Genomic DNA, 22,169 nt, shown 5'->3' with positions numbered 1-22,169 from the left:
CTTAAGGCCTCATTAAGACATTGGTGGTCTCCTCCAGTCGTATTACAATGTTCCCACCGGGCTGACCAGCGGGAACATTGTTCGATGACATTCCCACCAGGTTGACTGGTGGTAACAGTGCTACGGTATTGGCCTTGCACACCGTGGCACCCCAGCAGACTTGGAAAGCACACTGTCTGCAAAGGAGACAGCGTGCTTTCCGAGTGTGCTGGGCAGGGGACCCATGCACTGCCCATGCATTGGCATGGTCATTGCAGGGCACCCCGGCACTGGCTTTCCACCAGCCTTTCCATGGCAGGATGAGCACCAGGGAAAGGCTGGCAGAGAGCTGAGTTATCATCAGAATGAAGGTCCTGAGTTCAGCACCCCCATGGTTGACCACAACTCAGATTGCTGTCTAATCATTGGGACCCACATTCCTGGTAGTGACGGCGGTCCCGCCTGTAAGGTTCATAATGTGGTGGTGGGACTGCCAGGAGTGCGGCAGCCCCTCCGTCACCATGTGTGTGGCAGTCATAATGAGTCCCTTAGTGACCACATAGAACCTGATATATGGATAGAGAACGTCAGTAAAATAAACTATTCAAGCACCCCTTGCATTGCGTAATGGCTGAAGGACTAACCATGACCTTCGTGTGCTACTGTTAAGGAAGTCTTCAAGGTCATTAACAACAGTCCCTTAAAAAAAGCTCCAAGACTGTATGGGGTACGTATGGTCATATTTAATGCAAATCCAGGTTTTTAGAGAGCACTTCCTATTAATGTCTTTAATTCTGCGTGCATGGTTGGCGACCCCCTATCTTGGAGTAAATCCATTAGTGTTTCAGTTTTTACAAAAGGGTAAAATGCACAATCCTAAATGTTACAAGACAATTTCTTTTGTTGATTCTGCCACTAAAATAGTTGGGTCTGAAATTTTGTCATTTTGGACCACTTGCCCGAGTGGACCTCAGAGAGAAACATTATTACTCCCAAGGCCAGTCCAGCTTTAGGAAAGGCCTTGGCACTATTGAACAGAGCCTAAACCTCCATCAACTTGTTTCTAAATATAAGTATGCTAAGGGCAGCTCCATACAGCTAATGTTTATGGATGTATCAAGCGCCTTTGACTGTGTAAATTGTTCCAAATTGTGGGATATAAATAACTTACCTGGGTTTGGAAGCAGGTATGTTTGCTTTTGTGGATCATCTCCATTGTGATTTAAAGGTGTATCTGGAAAATGAGGAGTGCTTGTCCGCTTTGCTAGTTAATCAAGGTGTACTGCAGGGTTCCGTACTTGCCCCAATGCTATTTTTGTTATACACAAATGATCTTGAAACAACCCTTGTTAATTTGGGGGCCTTGTCCCATGGTTACACATAAACCCATGCCACCACTCCTTTATGTGGGTGATGCTATGCTGCCTGTTAGGTCTGCTAATGGTCTAACGCTGCTGATCTCTAGCTTCATGAGTTTTATGGAAAAACTAGACTTATTGACTAATCTCACAAAGACATTTATAATAGTTTGTGACCCAAGAACAGTAAAGCATGATCAATATGTATTGGGGTAAACTAATTGAGAGAGTGAGCCTGTTCCTTCACCTTGGATTGATGTTTGATGAAGCATGCACTTTGACCCCCTTTATGTGGAGCAAAATAAGTCGGCCCTCATGTCCAGTTGGTTCTATCTTTTTATTAGCTGCAACCCTAGGTGAAAAGCCTATTGTTCCCATACTGGAGAACTACAGGAAGAAGTGTCTCTCCTCCCTGACTTATGGATTTGGGGTTTGGGTTATAGCGATAGTAGTAGGGTGCAGGCTGAGGAGAGTAGAGTATGCAGGCAGATTTCGGGTGTTCCTCCTTCAACCCCTCATTTTGTACCTCATCAAAAGTTGGCTGCTGGCAAGGGACTCAATTAGGATAGAGAACTTCATGCTTTTTTGGACTATTGTCTGTTTGGTGACCTATGGTTTACTGCATGTCCTACATTTGCATTGCTTGGGCCCTTTATGGCCATGTTTAACTGTTGTGCTTGATGAGAGACAACTTGGATGTTACTGGGGCCCATTTGTTATGTAACACTTTATAATAGCCTGTTACATCATAGCCTCGTATGTATCATGTTTTCATTTATGTTCATGGCCATTTCAGTAAGAACATGGGAGATATTATTTTTCTTTTGTTACCTTATTTCTTTATTTGTTTTCATGTTTTGTTCACACTGTGTGTTGCTTATCATGCTATATCCAATTAGGGAGGCTGTGTTTCCATGTTGCTAATATGCTACAACTATGCCTCAGCTTATATGTGTACCTCTGTCCATTCAACTGTACCTCTTTGGCCTGACCTTTGTTGTTCCCTATGTTTATTCTTTACTCCCTACACACTGGGTACTGCTGCAAGCTTCTTAAAGAGACTGTTGCCTCAACCTATGTATACTATGATACACTTATATATGGTTTGATACCCAGTATTTAACTAGGCTAGGATAACATTTGCGTATGTGTTCTCCAGGAGCATGTGCTTTACTGTCAGTGGTTGTTTCCTTCTTTTCAATTACATTTGACCTTAACATCATGGACACTACATTTGGCCATTAGTGTATTACTTTGTAGCCCAGGGTCCATGTATCTCATCTCCAGTGGCTCTGTTTCCTTTGGGTTTCTTATAGTAAAAATGTGCTTCTTACTTTTGTGGTGCAGGAGTTGTGATGTGGATAATATAGACACAGCAATTTGGTGGCCTTGTTTCGTCACAGTACTGGTACCAGACTTTGTTGTCCTTTCTTAGTTTTGATAGCACTAGTGTGTCTATTTACGTCCGCCAGTTGCTCAAGTCAAACTGGGATCTTGCAATGCAGCCACATTGCTTGCCGATTGAGCAGTGCACGGTAAATATTATGGGTTTAGCTGTTCTTTTGGTGTTTTATTGTACTTATTTACTATTGAGCCATATATGAAGTGCACTGTACCCACAGCATTTTCACATTTCTTTCTTTTGGTAATTTTTGTTGTATTGTTTGATAAGCTCCGGGCACTCACTATGCAGTGTACTTCCTGAGACTCTCATTTAACGATAACCACATAAGAGTCATACTGATTATTACAAGTATAGGTTTATTTGCACTGTATGTGCATTTGTTTTTGCTCTGGGATCCTCTTTAGATAATGGCTCTAGGACATGATCACATGAAAGTAATTTAACTTTGCTTTCTATCGGGGCACATTTCTGTGCTGGGTAAGTTACCAGTTATGGGACTGTAGGGGACAGCCCCAATATGCATAAACCTTCGACTTATTATTCACCAAATATAAATGGTCCCTTGTTTTAGTACATTGCTTTTCAGCTGGGGACTTTGATGTAGATGCAAGCATTCTTATTTGTCTCCTGTTTTTTGTTACTGTTAGTAGTAGAAGTATGTGGCTGTGTATTAACATAGTAGTTCCTATTATAGGATCAGGACATATCATGTTCCTGTATTCCATTGTAATCATTCTGTATTACAGCTTTGAATTTTTGACACGGTTTGCATCCTTGATGTGTGGTCACTTGGTTATTTCACCACTAAGACATATCCCGAAAGAACCTTGGGGGTCATTACAACCCTGGCGGATGGTGTTAAAGTGGCGGTAATACCGCAAACAGTCCGACGGACAAAAAAAGGGAATCATGACCCTGGCGGAAACCGCCAACAAAGACAGCCACTTTAACACACCGCCCGCCACGGCGGTACAGACAAGCAGCGCAGTGGTCATGCCAACAGACAGGCGGAAGACAATGTACCGCCCATAGTATCACAACCCGCCAATCCGCCACCTTTTCCGGGGCGGTTTCACCGTGGATAAAAACCGTTTCTGCAATGGGAAAACGCTCACCTGAACACATCCCACGAGGAAGGAGGACACCATGGAGCCGGAATTACAAATCCTACCGGCCCTTGTATTCCTACTCATCTACGAAGACCAACGCCGGTGCCTGCGAAGACAACGGTGAGTACTGCACCTACGACATAAGGGAGGGGGAGGCAAAAGTCAGGGGGACACACACGCAACACCCCCGCCCCCGCCCTCGCACATTACAACACACACACACTAATGCATTTACAAACATCACAGTAACAACCCACAACCCCCCCGGAAGAATGCAAAGACAAAACAAAATCAGTTCAAACATTGTAATGTATCAATATACATGTTTCAAATATATACAGATATATCATAAAACCATTCAAAAATATATACATAACGAGAAGTAGTGCAGATATGCACATATCAATGTCCGTGCACCACTAGTCCAAAAATGCATGGGCGAGGCCCACACAAGATACCTGTCCACAAAAGGAGAGAACACTGGCGGGGCATCAGAGAGAAATACAACAGGCACCTCAGGTGGAAGGGAATGGGGGGGCACCTCAGCCGGATGAGTGCAAAGCCAGATCCACGACGGGACTCCATGCCCATTGATGTATCTTGGGAAGTGCAAAGCCACAGTCTCTCAAGTCTCTACAGTGGGTGGTTTGCCCACTGGACCATCCTGGGGATTGCAAAGCCACAGTCTCTCAAGTAGATAACAGCCTCCACTGGTTCTGGAGGGGGACTGGTGCCCAGAGTGCTTCATCCTGTGCAGGACAGACAGAGTGAATGCATGTCTCCACTGGTTCTGGAGGGGGTCTGGTGCCCAGAGTGCTTCATCCTGTGCAGGACAGACAGAGTAGATGCATGTCTCCACGGTTCTGGAGGGGGACTGGTGCCCAGAGTGCTTCATCCTGTGCAGGACAGACAGAGTGGATGCATGTCTCCACTGGTTCTGGAGGGGGACTGGTGCCCAGAGTGCTTCACCCTGTGCAGGACAGACAGAGTGGATGCATGTCTCCACTGGTTCTGGAGGGGGACTTGTGCCCAGAGTGCTTCATCCTGTGCAGGACAGACAGAGTGGATGCATGTCTCCACTGGTTCTGGAGGGGGACTGGTGCCCAGAGTGCTTCATCCTGTGCAGGACAGACAGAGTGGATGCATGTCTCCACTGGTTCTGGAGGGGGACTGGTGCCCAGAGTGCTTCATCCTGTGCAGGACAGACAGAGTGGATGCATGTCTCCACTGGTTCTGGAGGGGGACTGGTGCTCAGACTGGATTAGTCTCCCCGTGACAGTTCCTGTCCCATCACTGTCCCAGCTGCACATGGGATAACGATGCTTGATGTGGCGGTCTTTTTCTTCTTCAGCTGTGCTTGCCCTGTTCAGTGGTGCATGCCCTGTTCAGCAGTGCTTGCCCTGTTCAGCGGTGCTTTGCCATGGCGGTTCTGGACTGTTCAGCGGTGCTTTGCCATGGCGGTTTTGGACTGTTCAGCGGTGCTATGCCATGGCGGTTCTGGACTGTTCAGCGGTGCTTTGCCATGGCGGTTCTGGACAGTTCAGTGGTGCTATACCATGGCGGTTCTGGACTGTTCAGCTGTGCTTTGCTATGGCGGTTCTGGACTGTTCAGCGGTGCTTTGCCATGGCGGTGCTTGCCCTGTTCAGCGGTGCTTTGCCATGGCAGTTCTGGACTGTTCAGCGGTCCTTTGCCATGGCCATGTGGGATGCAACTCCCTCGTGCTCCGGTGCCACTGTACCTCCGCCTGATGATGCTGATGCACAAAAGAACAGGGAGAGCACAAAAAGGGGTGGGGGAAGACAGAAGAAAGACAGGTTGAGTGCATGGCATACCGCTACCATTGGTGGACAATACAGACACAGCAGCCCCCTGCACTATGCCGTGCTCCTGGCCTCTACAGATACAATTTCTGGGATCTGGCCTACATGGCTATGGTGGACATCTGTACATATGGATGCCACAGTGGCATGTATACCTGTACTTGGCACAACACTGCAGTGGAGTAGAATGCCACATGGCCTGCATTACAGAGGGGCATAGCCTACATATTACACCCACAGCCCCCCTCCCTCAGCCAGTCCCTCCACTGCGCGCAATGTCAGCAGAATGAGGTTATACTCACCCCCTTGTGTCTGCTGTGATGCCGTCAAGCGCCCATCCAACTCCGGGTAGGCCACCGCCAGGATCCGGAACATCAGGGGGGGTCATGGGGCGACAGGCACCCCTCCCACGTTGGGAGGCCATCCCCAGCTGAGCCTCCACCGTCTTCTTGCTCCAGCAGCGAATGTCCTCCCATCTTTTCCAGCAGTGGGTGCTCAGTCTCTGGTGGACCCCCAGGGTCCGGACGTCCTGTAAACTGTAAACTTTGCACTTGTATAGCGCACTACTCACCCGTTAGGGTCTCAAGGCGCTGTACTCATACCGCTATGGAACCCCTCCTGGCTTTTCCCTGTGAGGTGCCCACTCCTGGGCATCCCCAGGCATCCAAGCGCTGTTGGGGCCGTTGTGGAGATTAAGCAAGCTATTGCCCAGAGTTGCAGAGTGGGACCCATTAATTAGATTAGGCACTGAGGCGAGAATTATCTGGTCCAAGGGAATTGAGCCCAAGACCTGCCAAAGCGGGACTTGAACCCTGGTCTTGAGCCAGATCTCTGTTTCAGGGTCTGCCGCTCTAACCATTGTGCCACACTTCTCCACAGAAGAATGGCCCGCCAAATGTCCTTCTTCTGGTGGGCGCTGACCTACATGAAATGTACAGGGGAAGAAGAGAAGTCATTACCAACTGCACCGTCAAAGTGAGGGGCCCCCATCCCTACCCTAGCCATGTGGCACATGCACCCACTGTCTTTCATGCATGCAGCACTCTGCCCCCTTCCTTCTTACATCCAGCCCTCTCCACACAGGCATTGCCCATACAACATGCTCCCTGTGTACTTACCTGTTTGTCTGGAGGACCGTAGAGTAGCATGTACTGGGGGAGGACCCCATCAACAAGCTTCTCCAACTCCTCCGATGTGAAGGCAGGGGCCCTTTCCCCAGACGCACGAGCCATTGTCTCTTCCAGACTGAGGTCACAGCAGCACTTGCAGTGTAGTTCTTCTCCTGTCGAAGATCAGGCATCAAGTGAATGAACAGATAGAAAATGGCTATCACGTCGGCGGTGGTCACGTCCGCAGCGGTGCTTACCATCACCACTGGCGTACATCGTCATTGGCTCCTGGGACCCATAGGGTCCAATGTTAACCAATGCAGCATTGCGCTGCAGTCTCCGACCGCCTACCGCGACAGCGTACAACGCCAGCGCAGTTACCTCACATCCCATTGTCCCACTTTAGAGGTCAGGCAGCCGCCATTTTAGGGGCCCACATGGTCTCATTTTAAACTGCGTCACACATTCCTAGGCCTAGTCTCAACACACATACAGGCCACCTTTTGTGTATGATTGGTGTTCTGTGTAAACTGTGGGTACATACCTCTGAGTTGTTTGACTCTGTGCTCGCTGTTGTCCTTCATAGGCACCGTCCGCTGGGACATGTGAGGAGATGGCGGCATCCTTCGGTGTACCGACCGTTGGTGGACCTGTCGACAATGGAGGAGCGACATTTGATCATCACCTACAGGTTTGACCTGTGTACCCAGTTGGAGCCAGACCTGATGTCAGCAATCCGTCATCCCACAAGAATCCCCCCTCAAGTGCAGGTGCTGTCAGTGCTCCATTTCCTTGCAAGTGGGTCTTTTCAAACAACAGTGGCCATAGCACCAGGGATGTCCCAGCCTATGTTTTCCAACATATTGTCCCGAGTGTTGTCTGCCCTTCTGAAACACATGTTGAGCTACATCGTTTTCCCTCAGGTGGAGGATTTGCCTACAGTGAAAGGTGATTTCTATGCCCTGGGACATATCCCCAACATCGTAGGTGCCATTGATGAAACCCCTGTGGCTTTGGTCCCCCCCCCCACAGGAGTGAACAGGTGTACAGAAACCGGAAGAGTTATTATTCTATGAATGTACAGATGGTATGTTTGGCCAACCAGTACATCTCCCATGTGAATGACATGTTCCCTGGCTCAGTGCATGACGCCTACATCCTGAGGAATAGCAGCATCCCTTATGTGATGGGGCAACTCCAGAGGCACCATGTGTGGCTATTAGGTGAGCCCCTAGAAGCAAGACAGTGGGAATGGTTGTCTGGGGTTATCCCTCCAGGTTAGTGTGTGTCTAACAGTTGTCCCTCGCCATTTGCAGGTGACTCTGGTTACCCCAACCTGTCATGGCTACTGACCCAAGTGAGGAATCCCAGGACAAGGGCAGAGGAACGCTACAATGAGGCCCATGGGCGAACTAGGAGGATTATAGAGCGGACCTTCGGCCTCCTGAAGGCCAGGTTCCGGTGCCTCCATATGACAGGTGGTTCCGTATTCTACTAACCAAAGAAGGTGTGCCAGATCATCGTGGCCTGCTGTATGCTTCACAACTTGGCTTTGCGACGACAGGTGCCTTTTCTGCAGGAGGATGGTCCAGATGGCGGTGGTGTGGCAGCTGTGGAGCCTGTGGACAGTGATGAGGAGGAAGCAGAGGAAGAAGACATGCAGAACAGGGACTCAGTGATCCAGCAATATTTCCATTGAAACACAGGTGAGAATACATTCCTGCATACTACATGTACTTTTACAATACTACCTCTATCCTGTCTGTCGTTTTCACCCAGTGTATGGTCACTGAGTTGTCACTTTCCCTTACGGTTTCACAGGTGTGGGTCCCACTGTGTGCCATCTGCTTAAATTCCTCATGGACTAGAGCTGTGTGACATAGGTATGCTGACATTACTATTTCAAGAACATTTTGTCACTGTAATTGTAAATACAGTATTTCGAAATCACAGACAGACTCAAGATCATTTTGTGCTTCAGGTGTGTTTATTTAAATGCTAAATATTGGAGGGGGTAGTGAAATGGTGAGGGGTGAAGGCGGAGTAATGTCCATGGCAGAGTCCAGTCTATTAGTCTCACAGGTGCATTGCCCATATGGGCATAGGAAGTGGAGCTGGGGCAGTTTAATTATGGACAGGGTGACAAAGTGGGACAGTGGGATGACAATCAGGGTGGTCTCATTTCTCGGCGGGGGTCTTGGCATCGTGCTCTGTCTTGTTCCTGGATCTCAGGGACTGTTTGCGGGGTGGTTCTCCCGCTGCAGGTGGTGGGATGCTGGTTTGGTGGTCCTGTGGCGGGGCATCCTGTCCACTAGCGCCGGCGGAGGTGGTGGGCAGTTCGTTGTTCATGCTAGTGTCAGGGGCCCCTTCGAGTGCCACAGTGTCCATCCTGGTGTTGAGTACTTCCTTCAGCACCCCTACAATGGTGTCCAGGGTGGAGCTGATGGTTCTCCGAGTTCCTCCCTGAACCCCAAATACTGTTCCTCCTGCAGCCGCTGGGTCTCCTGAAACTTGGCCAGTACCGTTGCCATCGTCTCCTGGGAGTGGTGGTATGCTCCCATGATGGAGGAGAGGGCCTCGTGAAGAGTGGGTTCCCTCGGCCTGTCCGCCCCTGTCACACGGCAGCCCTCCCAGTTCCCCTGTGTTCCTGTGCCTCCATCCCCTGGACCGTGTGCTCACTGCCACTGCCCCCAGGCCCCTGTTGTTGTTGGGGTGGTGGATACACAGCTGATTGATGTGTCCTGGGGACGGAGGTATGGGCCCGCTGGGTGGGTGCTGTGCTGGTGTTTCCAGAGGGGGGAAGGTCTGTGGTGGCCTGTGCCTGTGTGAGGGGAACCGACTGTCCAGAGGTCCCTGATGGTCCAGGCTGATCATCTAGATCCAGTTGGACAGAGCTGCTGTCATCACTGTGAGCCTCTTCTCTGGGTGGAGTGGACATGTCTGGAGCCTCCTGTCTGGTGACGTTGGGTAGGGGTCCTGCAGGGGTGGAAAGGCATGATTATTGCATCTGTGTGTGGCATGGTGTGCAATGGGTGGGTGACCGTGTACCCCAGTGCTGACATTCCTGTGTGGGACCTTGTGTGATGATGGTTTAGGGGGTTGTATGGGTATGTGCAGTGGGCATGCTTTGGTGATGGGTGTCCATGCTTTGTTGTTGCATGCAGGGCTTGGTGTTGGGATGTATGGTTTGTGATATTGGTAAATTTGTGAGGGGTTGGTGTGATAGGGGTGAGGGCGAGGATGGGGGTATGTGATAGCATGCAGGTAGGGTGGGGGATGTAATAGTTACGATTTGACTTACCAGAGTCCATTCCTCCACCTACTCCTGCGAGGACCTCAGGATGCAGAATCGCCTGGACCTGCTCCTCCCATGTTTTCAGTTTTGGGTGAGGAGGTGGGGGTCCGCCAAAAGTCTGCTGAACCGCCAGGTGGTTTCTTGAAACCACGGAACGCACCTTCCCCCGTAGGTCGTTCCACCTCTTCCTGATGTCCTCCCGATTTCTTGGGTGCTGTCCCACTGCGTTGACCCTGTCCACTATTCTTCTCCATAGCTCCATCTTCCTTGCTATTGAGATGTGCTGCACCTGTGCTCCGAATAGCTGTGGCTCTACCCAGATGATTTTCTCCACTATGACCCTGAGCTCCTCCTCCGAGAACCTGGGGTGTCTTTGCCGTGCCATGGGGTGGTGTAGGTGATGTGTGGGGTGGAGTGTGTGGTGATAAGTGTGGTGATATGTAGTAGTGTGTTATGTGAGGTGCATGGAAGTTGTGTGGGTGATGGTGTTGTCTGCCTGTGGGTGCTGTTGGACTTGCTGGTGGTGTCTCTCTCTGTGCTTCTTTCTCAATTGTGGTCGTAGGGGTTTGTGGGTCATCTGGGTGTGTGTTTTATATTGTATTGGGCGTGTGGGAGTGGTGTGTGTATGTGTATCAGGTGTGTGTATTTCGAATTGTCCAATGTGGGGATGTTTCGTAAGAGTGTGTGTATCTTGAGCGCAGCGGTGTGTACCACCAATGCAATACCACAGTTGAAAGACCGCCACGTGGATTCGTGTGTTGTGATAGTGTGGGCGTATTTCTGTTAACGTGATGGTGGAGGTTTTGTTTTCGCCAGTTTATCACTGACCTTTGGTGTGGCGGACTTGTGTGGGTGTCTGAATTTTGGCGGGTTCCGGGATGTGGGTCATAATGGCTGTGGCGGAATTCCGCGGCCGTGGCGGTGTGTTGGCGGTCTTCTGCACGGCGGTAAGCGGCTTTTACCGCCAATGTTGTAATGAGGGCCTGAATTTGGTACTAAAAAGGAGCATCAGTGTGACCTACAATTAATTTATGAATGTATCTATAGATGTAAAGGATGATAAAATAGTTATAAACATCCATAGGAAGCCCACGTTTGGGAGCAGCTTGTTGCATGCCGCGAGTTGTCATCCTGATTGCTTGAAAAAAAAAATCCTTATGCAGAATTGATTAGAGCTAGGACGATGTGCAATACAAAGGTTAACTTCAGAAACTTCAGTGTTGAGATGAAAGACAGATTCAGTTTGTAGGGGTTACAGTGAGATTATTTTGGTGACATCTTCCCAGAGGGTGGAAGTGCTTAGCCAGGAGTAGGTATTGTTCAAAGAGAAACCCATGAAAACAAATATGAGACGTACAGATGTAAGGTTTATTACCACCTAAAGTAGGGATCACTATTTGGTGAGAAAGATGCTTTCAAAACATTGGCACCTGTTGAGAAGTGATGTGGTGATTTTGATAAAAAGGCCCTTGCAATCCCTTTATATGTTCAGGGAGGAGCAATAACAGTGTATGGTTGAAACCAAAGGATTTTTTTTTATAAGTGTAACAAATGCAAAGTCTGCAGACATGTTAGGTTGGTCAAGAACTGCAAATTATCAAACATCTCACTTGTAAGATGGACTATGTAGTGTTCATGCTGAAATGTAGTTGTGACATAACATACATAAAAAGTACTATCCAGTAGGCTCACAAATGGATCCTAAAGCACCGGAGGGTGAATTAAAATGGGGAGAACACATAACCTGTGGTTAGACATTTTGGACTTTTAGGAAGAACATCATTGAGATATCAAACAACTTCAGCATGTAAATATTTACATAGATAGACATTATGACCCTCATTATGACACTGGAGGTAATTCCGGCTTACTGCCACACTGACGGCCGCCAACTTACTGCCGCGGTGGCAGATATCCGTTCACCATATTATGACACACACACACCAATCCAACAGAATACAGCCACATACACAAATCCGCCAGACAAAAGTTCAATGATAAATGGGCAGTATCGAAACCCACACCGTTACTCCAACAGAACAACGGCCATCACATTATGACCCATGAATCACCATGGCGGACATTCAATGGCAGTAACCCATTGGCAGTACATACCGCCCCGCTTACAATGGACACCCACATACAAAACATTACCACATAGGACAATTCGAACAACACACACCTGACACCCATACACACACCACACCCACAGACCCACATCACAATAAAACACAGACCCACATCACCCACAAACCTTTATGAATACAAATCATTGCACCAGACTGACACCAAGACCACTGCGACAACTAGACACACACACAACTCACACCAATACACCACTCATGCACTCCACATCACACACCCCAACATATTACAAAACACACCTTCATCAACACACATCACATAACACCCATGGCACCACAAAGTCACCCCAGTTTCACCGAAGAGGAGTTAAGGGTTATGGTTAAATTGTCAGGGTAGAACAACAGCTATTTGGAGCACAGGTGCAGCAGATATCAATAGCAAGGAAGATGGAGCTATGGCGGAGAATCGTGGACAGGGTCAATGCCGTGGGACAGAACCCCAGTACAAGGGGCAACATCAGGAAGAGGTGGAACAACCTACAGGGAAGGTACGTTCCATAGCAGCAAAACACCAGCTCGCAATACAGAGGACTAGCGGTGGACCCCCACTTCCTCCCCCACAACTCACAGAAAGGGAGGAACAAGTCTTGGCAATACTGCATCCTGAGGGCCTGGCCGGAGTTGGAGGAGGACCGGACTCTGGTAAGTCAACTTTCAACAATTATCACCCCCCATACCTGCATGCCATCACACACCCTCACCCCCACTCCCATCACTCCCCTCCATCCCACACACTCCACCATCACATCACACTAATCCTAATGCCAAGCCCTGCATGCTGTACCAATGCACAGACACCCCTCACAGCCCTGCATGGACACTCATCACTAAAGCATGCACAGCATAGGGAAATTAACAACCCCACCATACACCAACATGCTCAAGTAAAAGCTGGCAGGGCAACACCAACCATAGATGGGAAGCCAGGAATGTACAAATGTCATACACATGAAGCATAATACATAATTGATATCCTCACAGGTACCCGAGCCAATTTCACTGGAGAGGAGGTGCCATCACTATCCAGTCCCCCAACAGAAGAGACCCACTGTGATGCCAGTAACTCTGGACTTCAGGATATGGACAATCTACCTGGCCCATCAGGGACCACTGGGCAGTCAGTCACCCACGCCTAGTCACAGACCACCACAGAGTCTCCCCCATCAGGAATCAACACAACAGCACCCACCCAGCATCTGTCCCCAGGACACATCAATCAGCAGTGTGCCCACCTGTACAGGGCCCCCAGGCCACACCTCACACACAAGACAATCAGGGACTTGGGATCAGTGGCAGTGGGCACACTGTTCAGGGGACAGAGGCACAGGTCAACAAGGACAGTGGGAGGACTGCTGTGCGCCATGTGGAGGACAGGACCAGGGAACCGACTCTCCAGGAGGCACTCTACGAGATCCCTATGGACAATGCACCTGTGCTACAAACACACTAGAACAATACCCTGGACTTTCTTCCATCATCACCCCATCCCATTGCACATTCCCCTCTATATATTAGCACTACAATAAACACCCTTGGATAAAATTCGACTTTGAGTATTTCATGTATTTCACACATGTATTGATTGAAACAGCTACAACCATTGCAAATGAACTGTACATAGAATGAGCATAAAGTTAATGCCCGGTAGCTAGCTGTTGTGATCACACTAGGAGAATTTGTCAAATCACCAACATTTGCAAAATGAATATCCAGAGGTAACAGTAAGTGGGCAAAGAAGTGGGAAATGTCAGTATGCCAATGCCATGCAGAATACAAGAAAAGTCATAGGAATGTAAAGTTGCACTGTCTCACCTGTGTGTCATTGGAAGTAGTGATGGATCACAGATGTTTTGTTGTCCACATCCTCATCCTCACTGTCCTCAGGGTCCACTTCTGCCACAGGGCCATCTCCAGTCTACTTCTGCAGAAAAGGCACATGTCATCTGAGGGCCAAGTTGTTCAACATGCAGCATGCCACTACTCTCTGGCAGACCTTATTTGGTGAGTAGCACAAGGATCCACCTGTTAGATGGAGGCAGCGGAACCTGGCCTTCAGGAGGCCAAAGGTCCTTTCAATGATTCTTCTGGTTCACCCATGTGCCTCATTATAACGTTCTTCTGCCCTTGTCCTGGCATTCCTCACAGGTGTCAGCAGCCATGATAGGTTTGGGTAACCAGAGTCACCTACAAATATTGAGGGACAACGTTTAGCCACACACTATCCTATATGGCCAACACCATAGGCATACATCAACATATACTAGGTGGGAACCAGGGCTCACCTATTAGCCACACCCTGTGCCTCTCTAGTTGGGACATCACATTTGGGATGCTGCTATTCCTCGGGATGAAGGCATCATGAACTGACCCAGGATACTTAGCATTGACTTGGGAGATGTACTGGTCCCGCCAAGCACACCATCTGCACATTCATGGAGTGGAAACTCTTACGATTCCAGAACATCTGTTCATTCTGGTAGGGGGGGCAAATGCTATATGTGTTCCATCAATTGCACCAATTAAATTGGGGATATGTCACATTGCATAGAATCCGGCCTTCACAGTTGCCAAATCCTCAACCTGGGGGAATGCAAGTAGCTGCACATGTGTTTTATCAGAGCAGACAACACTCTTGTTAGCACATTTGAGAACATTGGCTTTGACATTCCTGCTGCCAAGGCCATTGTCACTTGGAAGGAACCAGTTGCCAGGAAGTGGAGAATGGATAGCACTTGCACAAAAGGGGGGATCCCAGTGGGGTGACAGATAGCAGATATCAGGTCAGGCTTCACTTGGGCACACAGCTCTGTGATTGTGGCCCTGTCCAGTCTATAGGTCAGTTTTATGTGCCAGTCCTCCAGTGTAGCTAAGTCCACCAGGGATCTGTACACGAGGGTATGTCTCCATCTCCTATTCATCCGCAGCGGTAGGTATCTAATGGACAAAGGAGTGAGGAGGATGTCACAAACTGAACACTGGAGCCACAACAGCAGTCCACAATGTGCAAACATGTTATGGGACAGTGTAATTTGTGAAGTATGTACCTATATATCCTGTGACGCAGAATTAATCCATAGGCTTGTTCACCTCCCTGAAATAGCGTCCGCATGTCCTATGTGGAGGGACAGGTGGAAGTGAGGTAATGCTGCTGACATTGTGCGCCGTGGCGGTAGGCGGTTGTGAACCACAGTGCAATCCCTCGGTGACGGTAAGCACCGCCGCGGATGTGACTGACATTTTCTATCAGATTCCTCACTTGTTTCCTAGCCTTCCATAGGAGAGGACCTACACTGAATGTGCTGCTGTGACCTGTGTCTGGAACCTACCATGGCCCGTGTGACTGGAGAAAGGGACCCAGCCTTCACTTCTGAGGAGTTGGAGCGACTGGTGGATGGGGTCTTACCCCAGTATGGACTGCTGTATGGGCCTCCAGACCAACAGGTGAGTACACTGTATCACCGTGTGGTCAGAATTTTTTCTTGTGCATGGCTCAAGAACGATAAGCAAGTGAGCATGAGTGATATTCGCCATCACTTAGAGTGATATTTAGTTGCTAGGTGGGCCACCAGCAGGAATTTTCTAATGCGGGTGGTCTTGACCGTTGGCTGTCAGAAGGCTGCCGCTTAAGTAAAAAATCGACTTGAGTAGCAGCAGAGTCAACTCTAGTAACTGCACCTTCTGAAGCACCATGTGGTACTGTTTGCACTGACTTTTCATATCATCACAGCAGCACAGTGAACCTATTTTCACCCACAGAGTCAAATTCTGCGAGTTCTGCACACACCTATTTCTTATCTGCATGCACCATGGTATACTGCGCACTTCCAACTGTATACTGCGGCGCAATATATAACTAAGTATTTTAAAAGCTATCCATTTAACACTAATTACACTATTTACACATATGCCCAAACATTACTATTTACACCTCAGAATATATATTCCTGCCACATTACATAACCATGCACATACCCACTTTCATGCTAACCCTGTTTCAATTACCACAGTCTATTCTATGCCATTCCACTTTATGAATTCCCCAAGTACGCCAATCAAGTCTATGCTACTGACTCTATGCCATTTCACATCACTCCTCTGTATGCCACTTCAGTGTATGCTAATCCACTGTACGCCAGTCCACTCTACCCCCTCCACTCTATGCTGCTCCACTCTGCAGCACTCCACAGTACAGTATTGCACAGTAAGTCATTCCACGTCATGCCACTTCAGTCAACACCACTCCACTGTATGCCACTACACTCGTTGACACTGTATTCTATGCTATTCTACACTACATAACTCCACTCCACCCAACCTCACTCTACTCTATTCCAATCTATGCCAATCTCATGTATGCCACTCTGCTCCAATTGATGCAGCTCCACTGTATGCCACTCACTATGCTTAACAACAAAATACTCTACTCAGCAACGGTCATCGCCCCTCCACATTACCAAAGTATATTCTACTATATAGTACTACACTGTACAGCAATGAACTCCTGTCACTGTATGTGTACAGCACTCTACATCACTCCTTTACACTTTACAACACTCTACTCTACTGCTGCACACCATGCCACTCCACTGTATGCTACTCTATGCCACTCGACGGTATGAAAGTCCATCCCACTCCACTCTATCATACTGTACCACACTCTACTCCATTCCAAGCCACTGCACTTTGCAACACTTTAATCTACTCTGTAACACGCTAACCCATTCTATGGCAGTTTAATCAAGGTGCACCTACAATCACCTCTGCAGTGATGTTGTCAGTCGTGTATGCTCAAATTAGTCTATCCACTTTCTGGAGTCCAGGTGTTCAGATTCTGCACACACGTGCCAGAGTGTTCTGTGTGGCAGGCTTTTCTGTGCAAAATACATACATATTGCATATGCGCCAGTGTAGAAAAGTCCTCCTTTTTTGTCCTAGTCAGCCTCAAACATTTTGGGCAGATACTGGTGGTGACTGTGCCCTGGGTACTGCTTACCAGTCGCAGGGCCAGTGCTCTGTGTGAAGTGGATATGCAAATGAGGCTAATTATAATTGGCAGTATCGACCTACCTATAAGACCCTAGTATATGGTAGGGCAAGGAGATTTTGTCACTCCAGCATAGGTAGTGCATCCATATATGCACAGCTGGGGTGCCCAGAATCATTTTAAAGGCAGGCCTGCCTTGCTGTCTGCTTTTAAACTAAAGTTACATGCAAATTTGACTTTGGAATTAAAAATTAAAAGTACTTCCAAAGTCTTAAACTACCTTATTTTTACATATGTCACCCCTAAGGTATGCCCTAAGTGCCCATAGGCCTGGGTGCGATGTAACTATAAGCAGTAACCTCATAAAATTGTTTTATAAAACCTGGTGAGGTAAAAAAAGCCAATTTAGTTTTTCCCTCGCTGTAGTGGATAGGCTTCATAGGCTAAAATGGGGAGATTTTATTTTAACTATAATTAAGAAAGTCCCAATAGGAGATAGGCATTTCAAGTTTCCTGGCACACTGATTGTTATAATAAATGTAACAATTTGCCATTGTTGAATTTAATATAACTAGTTTGGGGAAGAGTTTTAGAACTCTACCTGAAAGTTGCCAACTTCAGCTCTGTAGTGCCCTTTTCTGATTGGTTAGCCTCTGGTAGACTGGCCAGGCTGCCTTGATGAGGTATGAAGTGACCTGGGCTAAAGACAAAGAATGTGCCTGATGGAGGATATCTGCCTTAGCAGATGGTTAAACAAGATTAGGAGTGAGCAGCCAAACTGTTCTTCAAATGAGGAAAGGACATTTGGAGCAGCTCCGGACCTCCCCCATTTCTTGCAAATACAGACAACCAGGTGCCCTTTTGATTAGATTGTGAAAGGGCAGAAAAGGGGTGTCTGAAGGACTAGGCCAGACATAACCTCCAAATTTCAGTTTCATTCATTTTGGATTTTTGAAGAATGTTGCTCCTTGGGATTGATCTTTGCCACACTTTCCAGGAAGTGGTCATCCAACAGGGTGTTGGCCTGTCTGTGATTGGACAGTTGCCTGCCCCATGCTTTTCACCCAATGAGCAAGGATAAATTTGGCAGAGCTGCACACACATCTCATATCCCTACAAGGAACTACATTGGAAGAAGAAGGACTGCCCTGCTGGACCCCTGACCTGCACCTGGCCATTGCACTCTGAAAGACTACACCAGCTGCACACTTGGGCATCACCACAAAAAGGACTTTGCCTGTCTTCAACTGGTTCAAGAAGGGACTTGTATCTGAAGAGGGCTCCAGAGAGGTCTGATTGGATTGGTGACTTTGGCGGTCATTCTGACCCTGGCGGTCAAAGACCGCCAGGGCGGAGGACCGCGGGAGCACCGCCGACAGGCCGGCGGTGCTCCAATGGGGATTCCGACCGCGGCGGTAAAGCCGCGGTCGGACCGGCAACACTGGCGGGCTCCCGCCAGTGTACCGCCACCCCATTGAATCCTCCAAGGCGGCGCAGCTTGCTGCGCCGCCGAGGGGATTCCGACCCCCCCTACCGCCATCCAGATCCCGGCGATCCGACCGCCGGGATCCGGATGGTGGTAGGGGGGGTCGCGGGGCCCCTGCAGTGCCCATGCCACTGGCATGGGCCCCCGTAAGAGGGCCCCTAAATGTATTTCACTGTCTGCTGCGCAGACAGTGAAATACGCGACGGGTGCAACTGCACCCGTCGCACAGCTTCCACTCCGCCGGCTCGATTCCGAGCCGGCTTCATCGTGGAAGCCTCTTTCCCGCTGGGCTGGCGGGCGGCCTGAAGGCGACCGCCCGCCAGCCCAGCGGGAAAGTCAGAATTACCGCCGCGGTCTTTCGACTGCGGAACGGTAACCTGACGGCGGGACTTTGGCGGGTGGCCTCCGCCGCCCGCCAAGGTCAGAATGAGGGCCTTTGTCTCGCTAAAGAAAATCTTCAAGAAAAAGACTAAGGCCCTCATTAGGGCTTCGGGGGTCTTTTTGAAAAAACAGCATTTCTGCCCACTGGCCCAGCAGAAAACTCAACAAAAGATTGACGCTGGCTCTTAAATAAGTTGCAGCAATATTGTGGTGTGTCTGGTGCGAGAGCACCCGTTGCACATTTCACTGCCCATAATTTGGGCAGTAAAAGCATGACGGGCTGTCCATGGGGGCCCCTACACTGCCCATGCCAAGTGCATGGGCAGTAAGGGCCCCCCTTGGTACCCCTGTCTGCCAGCCTTCGCATGGCAGAGAGACCGCCATGCAAAGGCTGGCTGAAAGGGGACTCGTAATCCCCAGGGCAGCAACCGTCGAGACTGCCAGGCTGTCGACAACCTGGTGGTGCCGGCGGTCGGACCGCTGCTATGGTCAGAATAGGGTGGTTGGACAGCCCTGTCTGTGGTCTAAGTCTGAAGGCAAACTTTTGACCAGGGCTTCCCACTTGCTGAAACTGAGTAGGGCTCTGTCGCGGTCTACCTCAAACTGACTTTCCCCCAGTCTAGTGCGACCAGATTGGTGCTTTTATGTTCTATGTCCTAAAAAATATGAATTCTTTAAAAATTCATATCTCTGGTTCACCTTATCCTATTCTATCTGTTTTGGTGTCAAATTAAATATACAAATATTTCCTATTTTTATAAATTGGTTGTGGATTTTTCATCTGTTTCCTTTGTTTTATTTTATTACTTTTCTGTGATATTTGAATGCTTTACACAATTTGGGGGTCATTCTGACTCCCGCCGGGCGCGGTCACCGCGCGCCCGGCGGGAGCCGGCAAAATACCGTACCGCGGTCGGAAGACCGCGGCGGGTATTTTGAGTTTTCCCCTGGGCTGGCGGGCGGCCTCCAAAAGGCCGCCCGCCAGCCCAGGGGAAAACGACCTTCCCACCATGAAGCCGGCTCGTAATCGAGCCGGCGGAGTGGGAAGGTGCGACGGGTGCTACTGCACCCGTCACGTATTTCACTGTCTGCTATGCAGACAGTGAAATACAAGCGGGCCCTCTTACGGGGGCCCCTGCAGTGCCCATGCCATTGGCATGGGCACTGCAGGGGCCCCCACGGGCCCCGCGACACCCCCTACCGCCATCCTGTTCCTGGCGGGCGAACCGCCAGGAACATGATGGCGGTAGGGGGTGTCAGAATCCCCAAGGCGGCGCAGCATGCTGCGCCGCCTCGGAGGATTCTGACGGGCAGCGGAAAACCGGCGGGAGACCGCCGGTTTTCCTGCACTGACCGCGGCCAAAGCGCCGCGGTCAGAATGCCCTGCGGGGCACCGCCGGTCTGTCGGCGGTGCTCCCGCCGACCCTGGCCCCGGCGGTCTGAGACCGCCGGGGTCAGAATGACCCTGTCGCGCCGCGCGGTGCGGCGCGAGCCGAGAGCTCGACTTCGGCCGGGCGTTCGGCTCGGGCCGCGCACCGCGTTATTAAGACGCGGCGCGCCCCCAGCCTCTCCTGCGCGTTTCGAGGCCCCAGATTTGCTTGGGGCCTCGTTCTTCCTTCTGCCTTTCACTGTCCCAGGGGTCTCTGAACCCTCTCACCTGTTTTTCTTCGTTTCCTTGTCCTTTCTTCTGTTTGCAGTCTGTTGTGTGCCTTTCTTTATGTCTTTTCCTCCTTCCCAGATTCCTGTGCTTTCCCAGCATTCCTTGTTCCCTATTCTCTATGGTTCCTCTACTATTCTGTTCTATATATTGTTTCCCTATCTAAGATGGTGTCCTTTTACTTCCTGTGGGTCACTTCCTGTTTGTTGGTATATAAGGGCTGTGTTTTTCCTCTTTCCTTGCGCTGCAACACTTTCTGCTCAGTTGGTGTCTTCGCTCCTGATTTCCTTGCCTTTTGGTTTTGGACTCAGCATTCTGTGTTTTCTGAATTTTGCTCCTTTTGGATTCCTGTTTGTTTGTTCTTGTTTTTCTCCAGGACTTTTCCTGTTTGGAGGTTTTTCCCCTTTGGAAGGGGTTTTTCCCTCTGGCGCTACTTTCTGAAGGGCACGGTCTGTTCTTGGTGTCTCCATTGCCTACAGCACCGTGGCTACCAGAAAGAGTCGCCCCTTTTTGGGCCAAAGCCGAACATTGAAGATTCACGCCACCAGATCTGCAAATTCCAGGCGCAAGCAGCACGTGAGTCGTGACAGATTGCAGCGCCTAACCATTCCGACGTCCTCAAACACCATGGATAATACAGTGGCGGCTGCTGCAGATCCGGAGCAATCTCTGTTAACCACGATTCAGCAACAAGCCCAGGAGTTGCAACAACTACGTAATGAAAATGCTGCGTTACGACAGGCTTTGGCCCTCCGCACCAGTGATGTTCCGACAATCTCCGCTTCTACCCCTTGTTTCTCTGGTGAACCAACCAAGCTTCGCGAGTTCTTGGATGCTTTAACGGTGTATTTCGCCTTCCGACCTACTCAATTCTCCCACGACAGGACCAAGGTGGGTTACCTTATCAGTGCCTTATCCGGCCCAGCCTTGGCCTGGGCAACCCCGATGGTGTCCTCCGACGACCCTGTATTGTCAGACTATTCCGCCTTTGTGAGTCGCTTCAAACAAATGTTTAGCCGTCCTGGATTGGAAGCCTCCGCTGAAGAAGCCTTGTGCGACATCCAACAAGGCTCCCAAGACGTCCTGCAATATATAACCCGTTTTCGTCAGCTGGCGGCAGAGACCACTTGGGTGGAACGTACTCTGGTAACATTATTTCGTAGAGGACTCAAAGAAGAAATAAAGGATGAACTAGTGCATTCTACCAGAGCGGAAGATCTTCGTGGCCTGATGGATCAAGCACTGTCCATCGAATATCGTCTTCAGGAACGGAGATCGGAAAAGAAAAGGAGTAGAGGGTTTACCCAGCCAAGTAGCTCACGTGCATACCTGCAGCGTTCCGAGGAACCTCGCACTCCTGCTAGAGACATCGAAGGGGAACCCATGCAGGTGGATACTACCCGAGGTCCGCTCTCTGCTAGTGAACGAGAAGACAGACGCA

The sequence above is a fragment of the Pleurodeles waltl genome, chromosome 3_1 (genome assembly GCF_031143425.1).
Source record: "Pleurodeles waltl isolate 20211129_DDA chromosome 3_1, aPleWal1.hap1.20221129, whole genome shotgun sequence".
Taxonomy (NCBI): domain Eukaryota; kingdom Metazoa; phylum Chordata; class Amphibia; order Caudata; family Salamandridae; genus Pleurodeles; species Pleurodeles waltl.
This window is presented reverse-complemented; position numbering follows the sequence as displayed.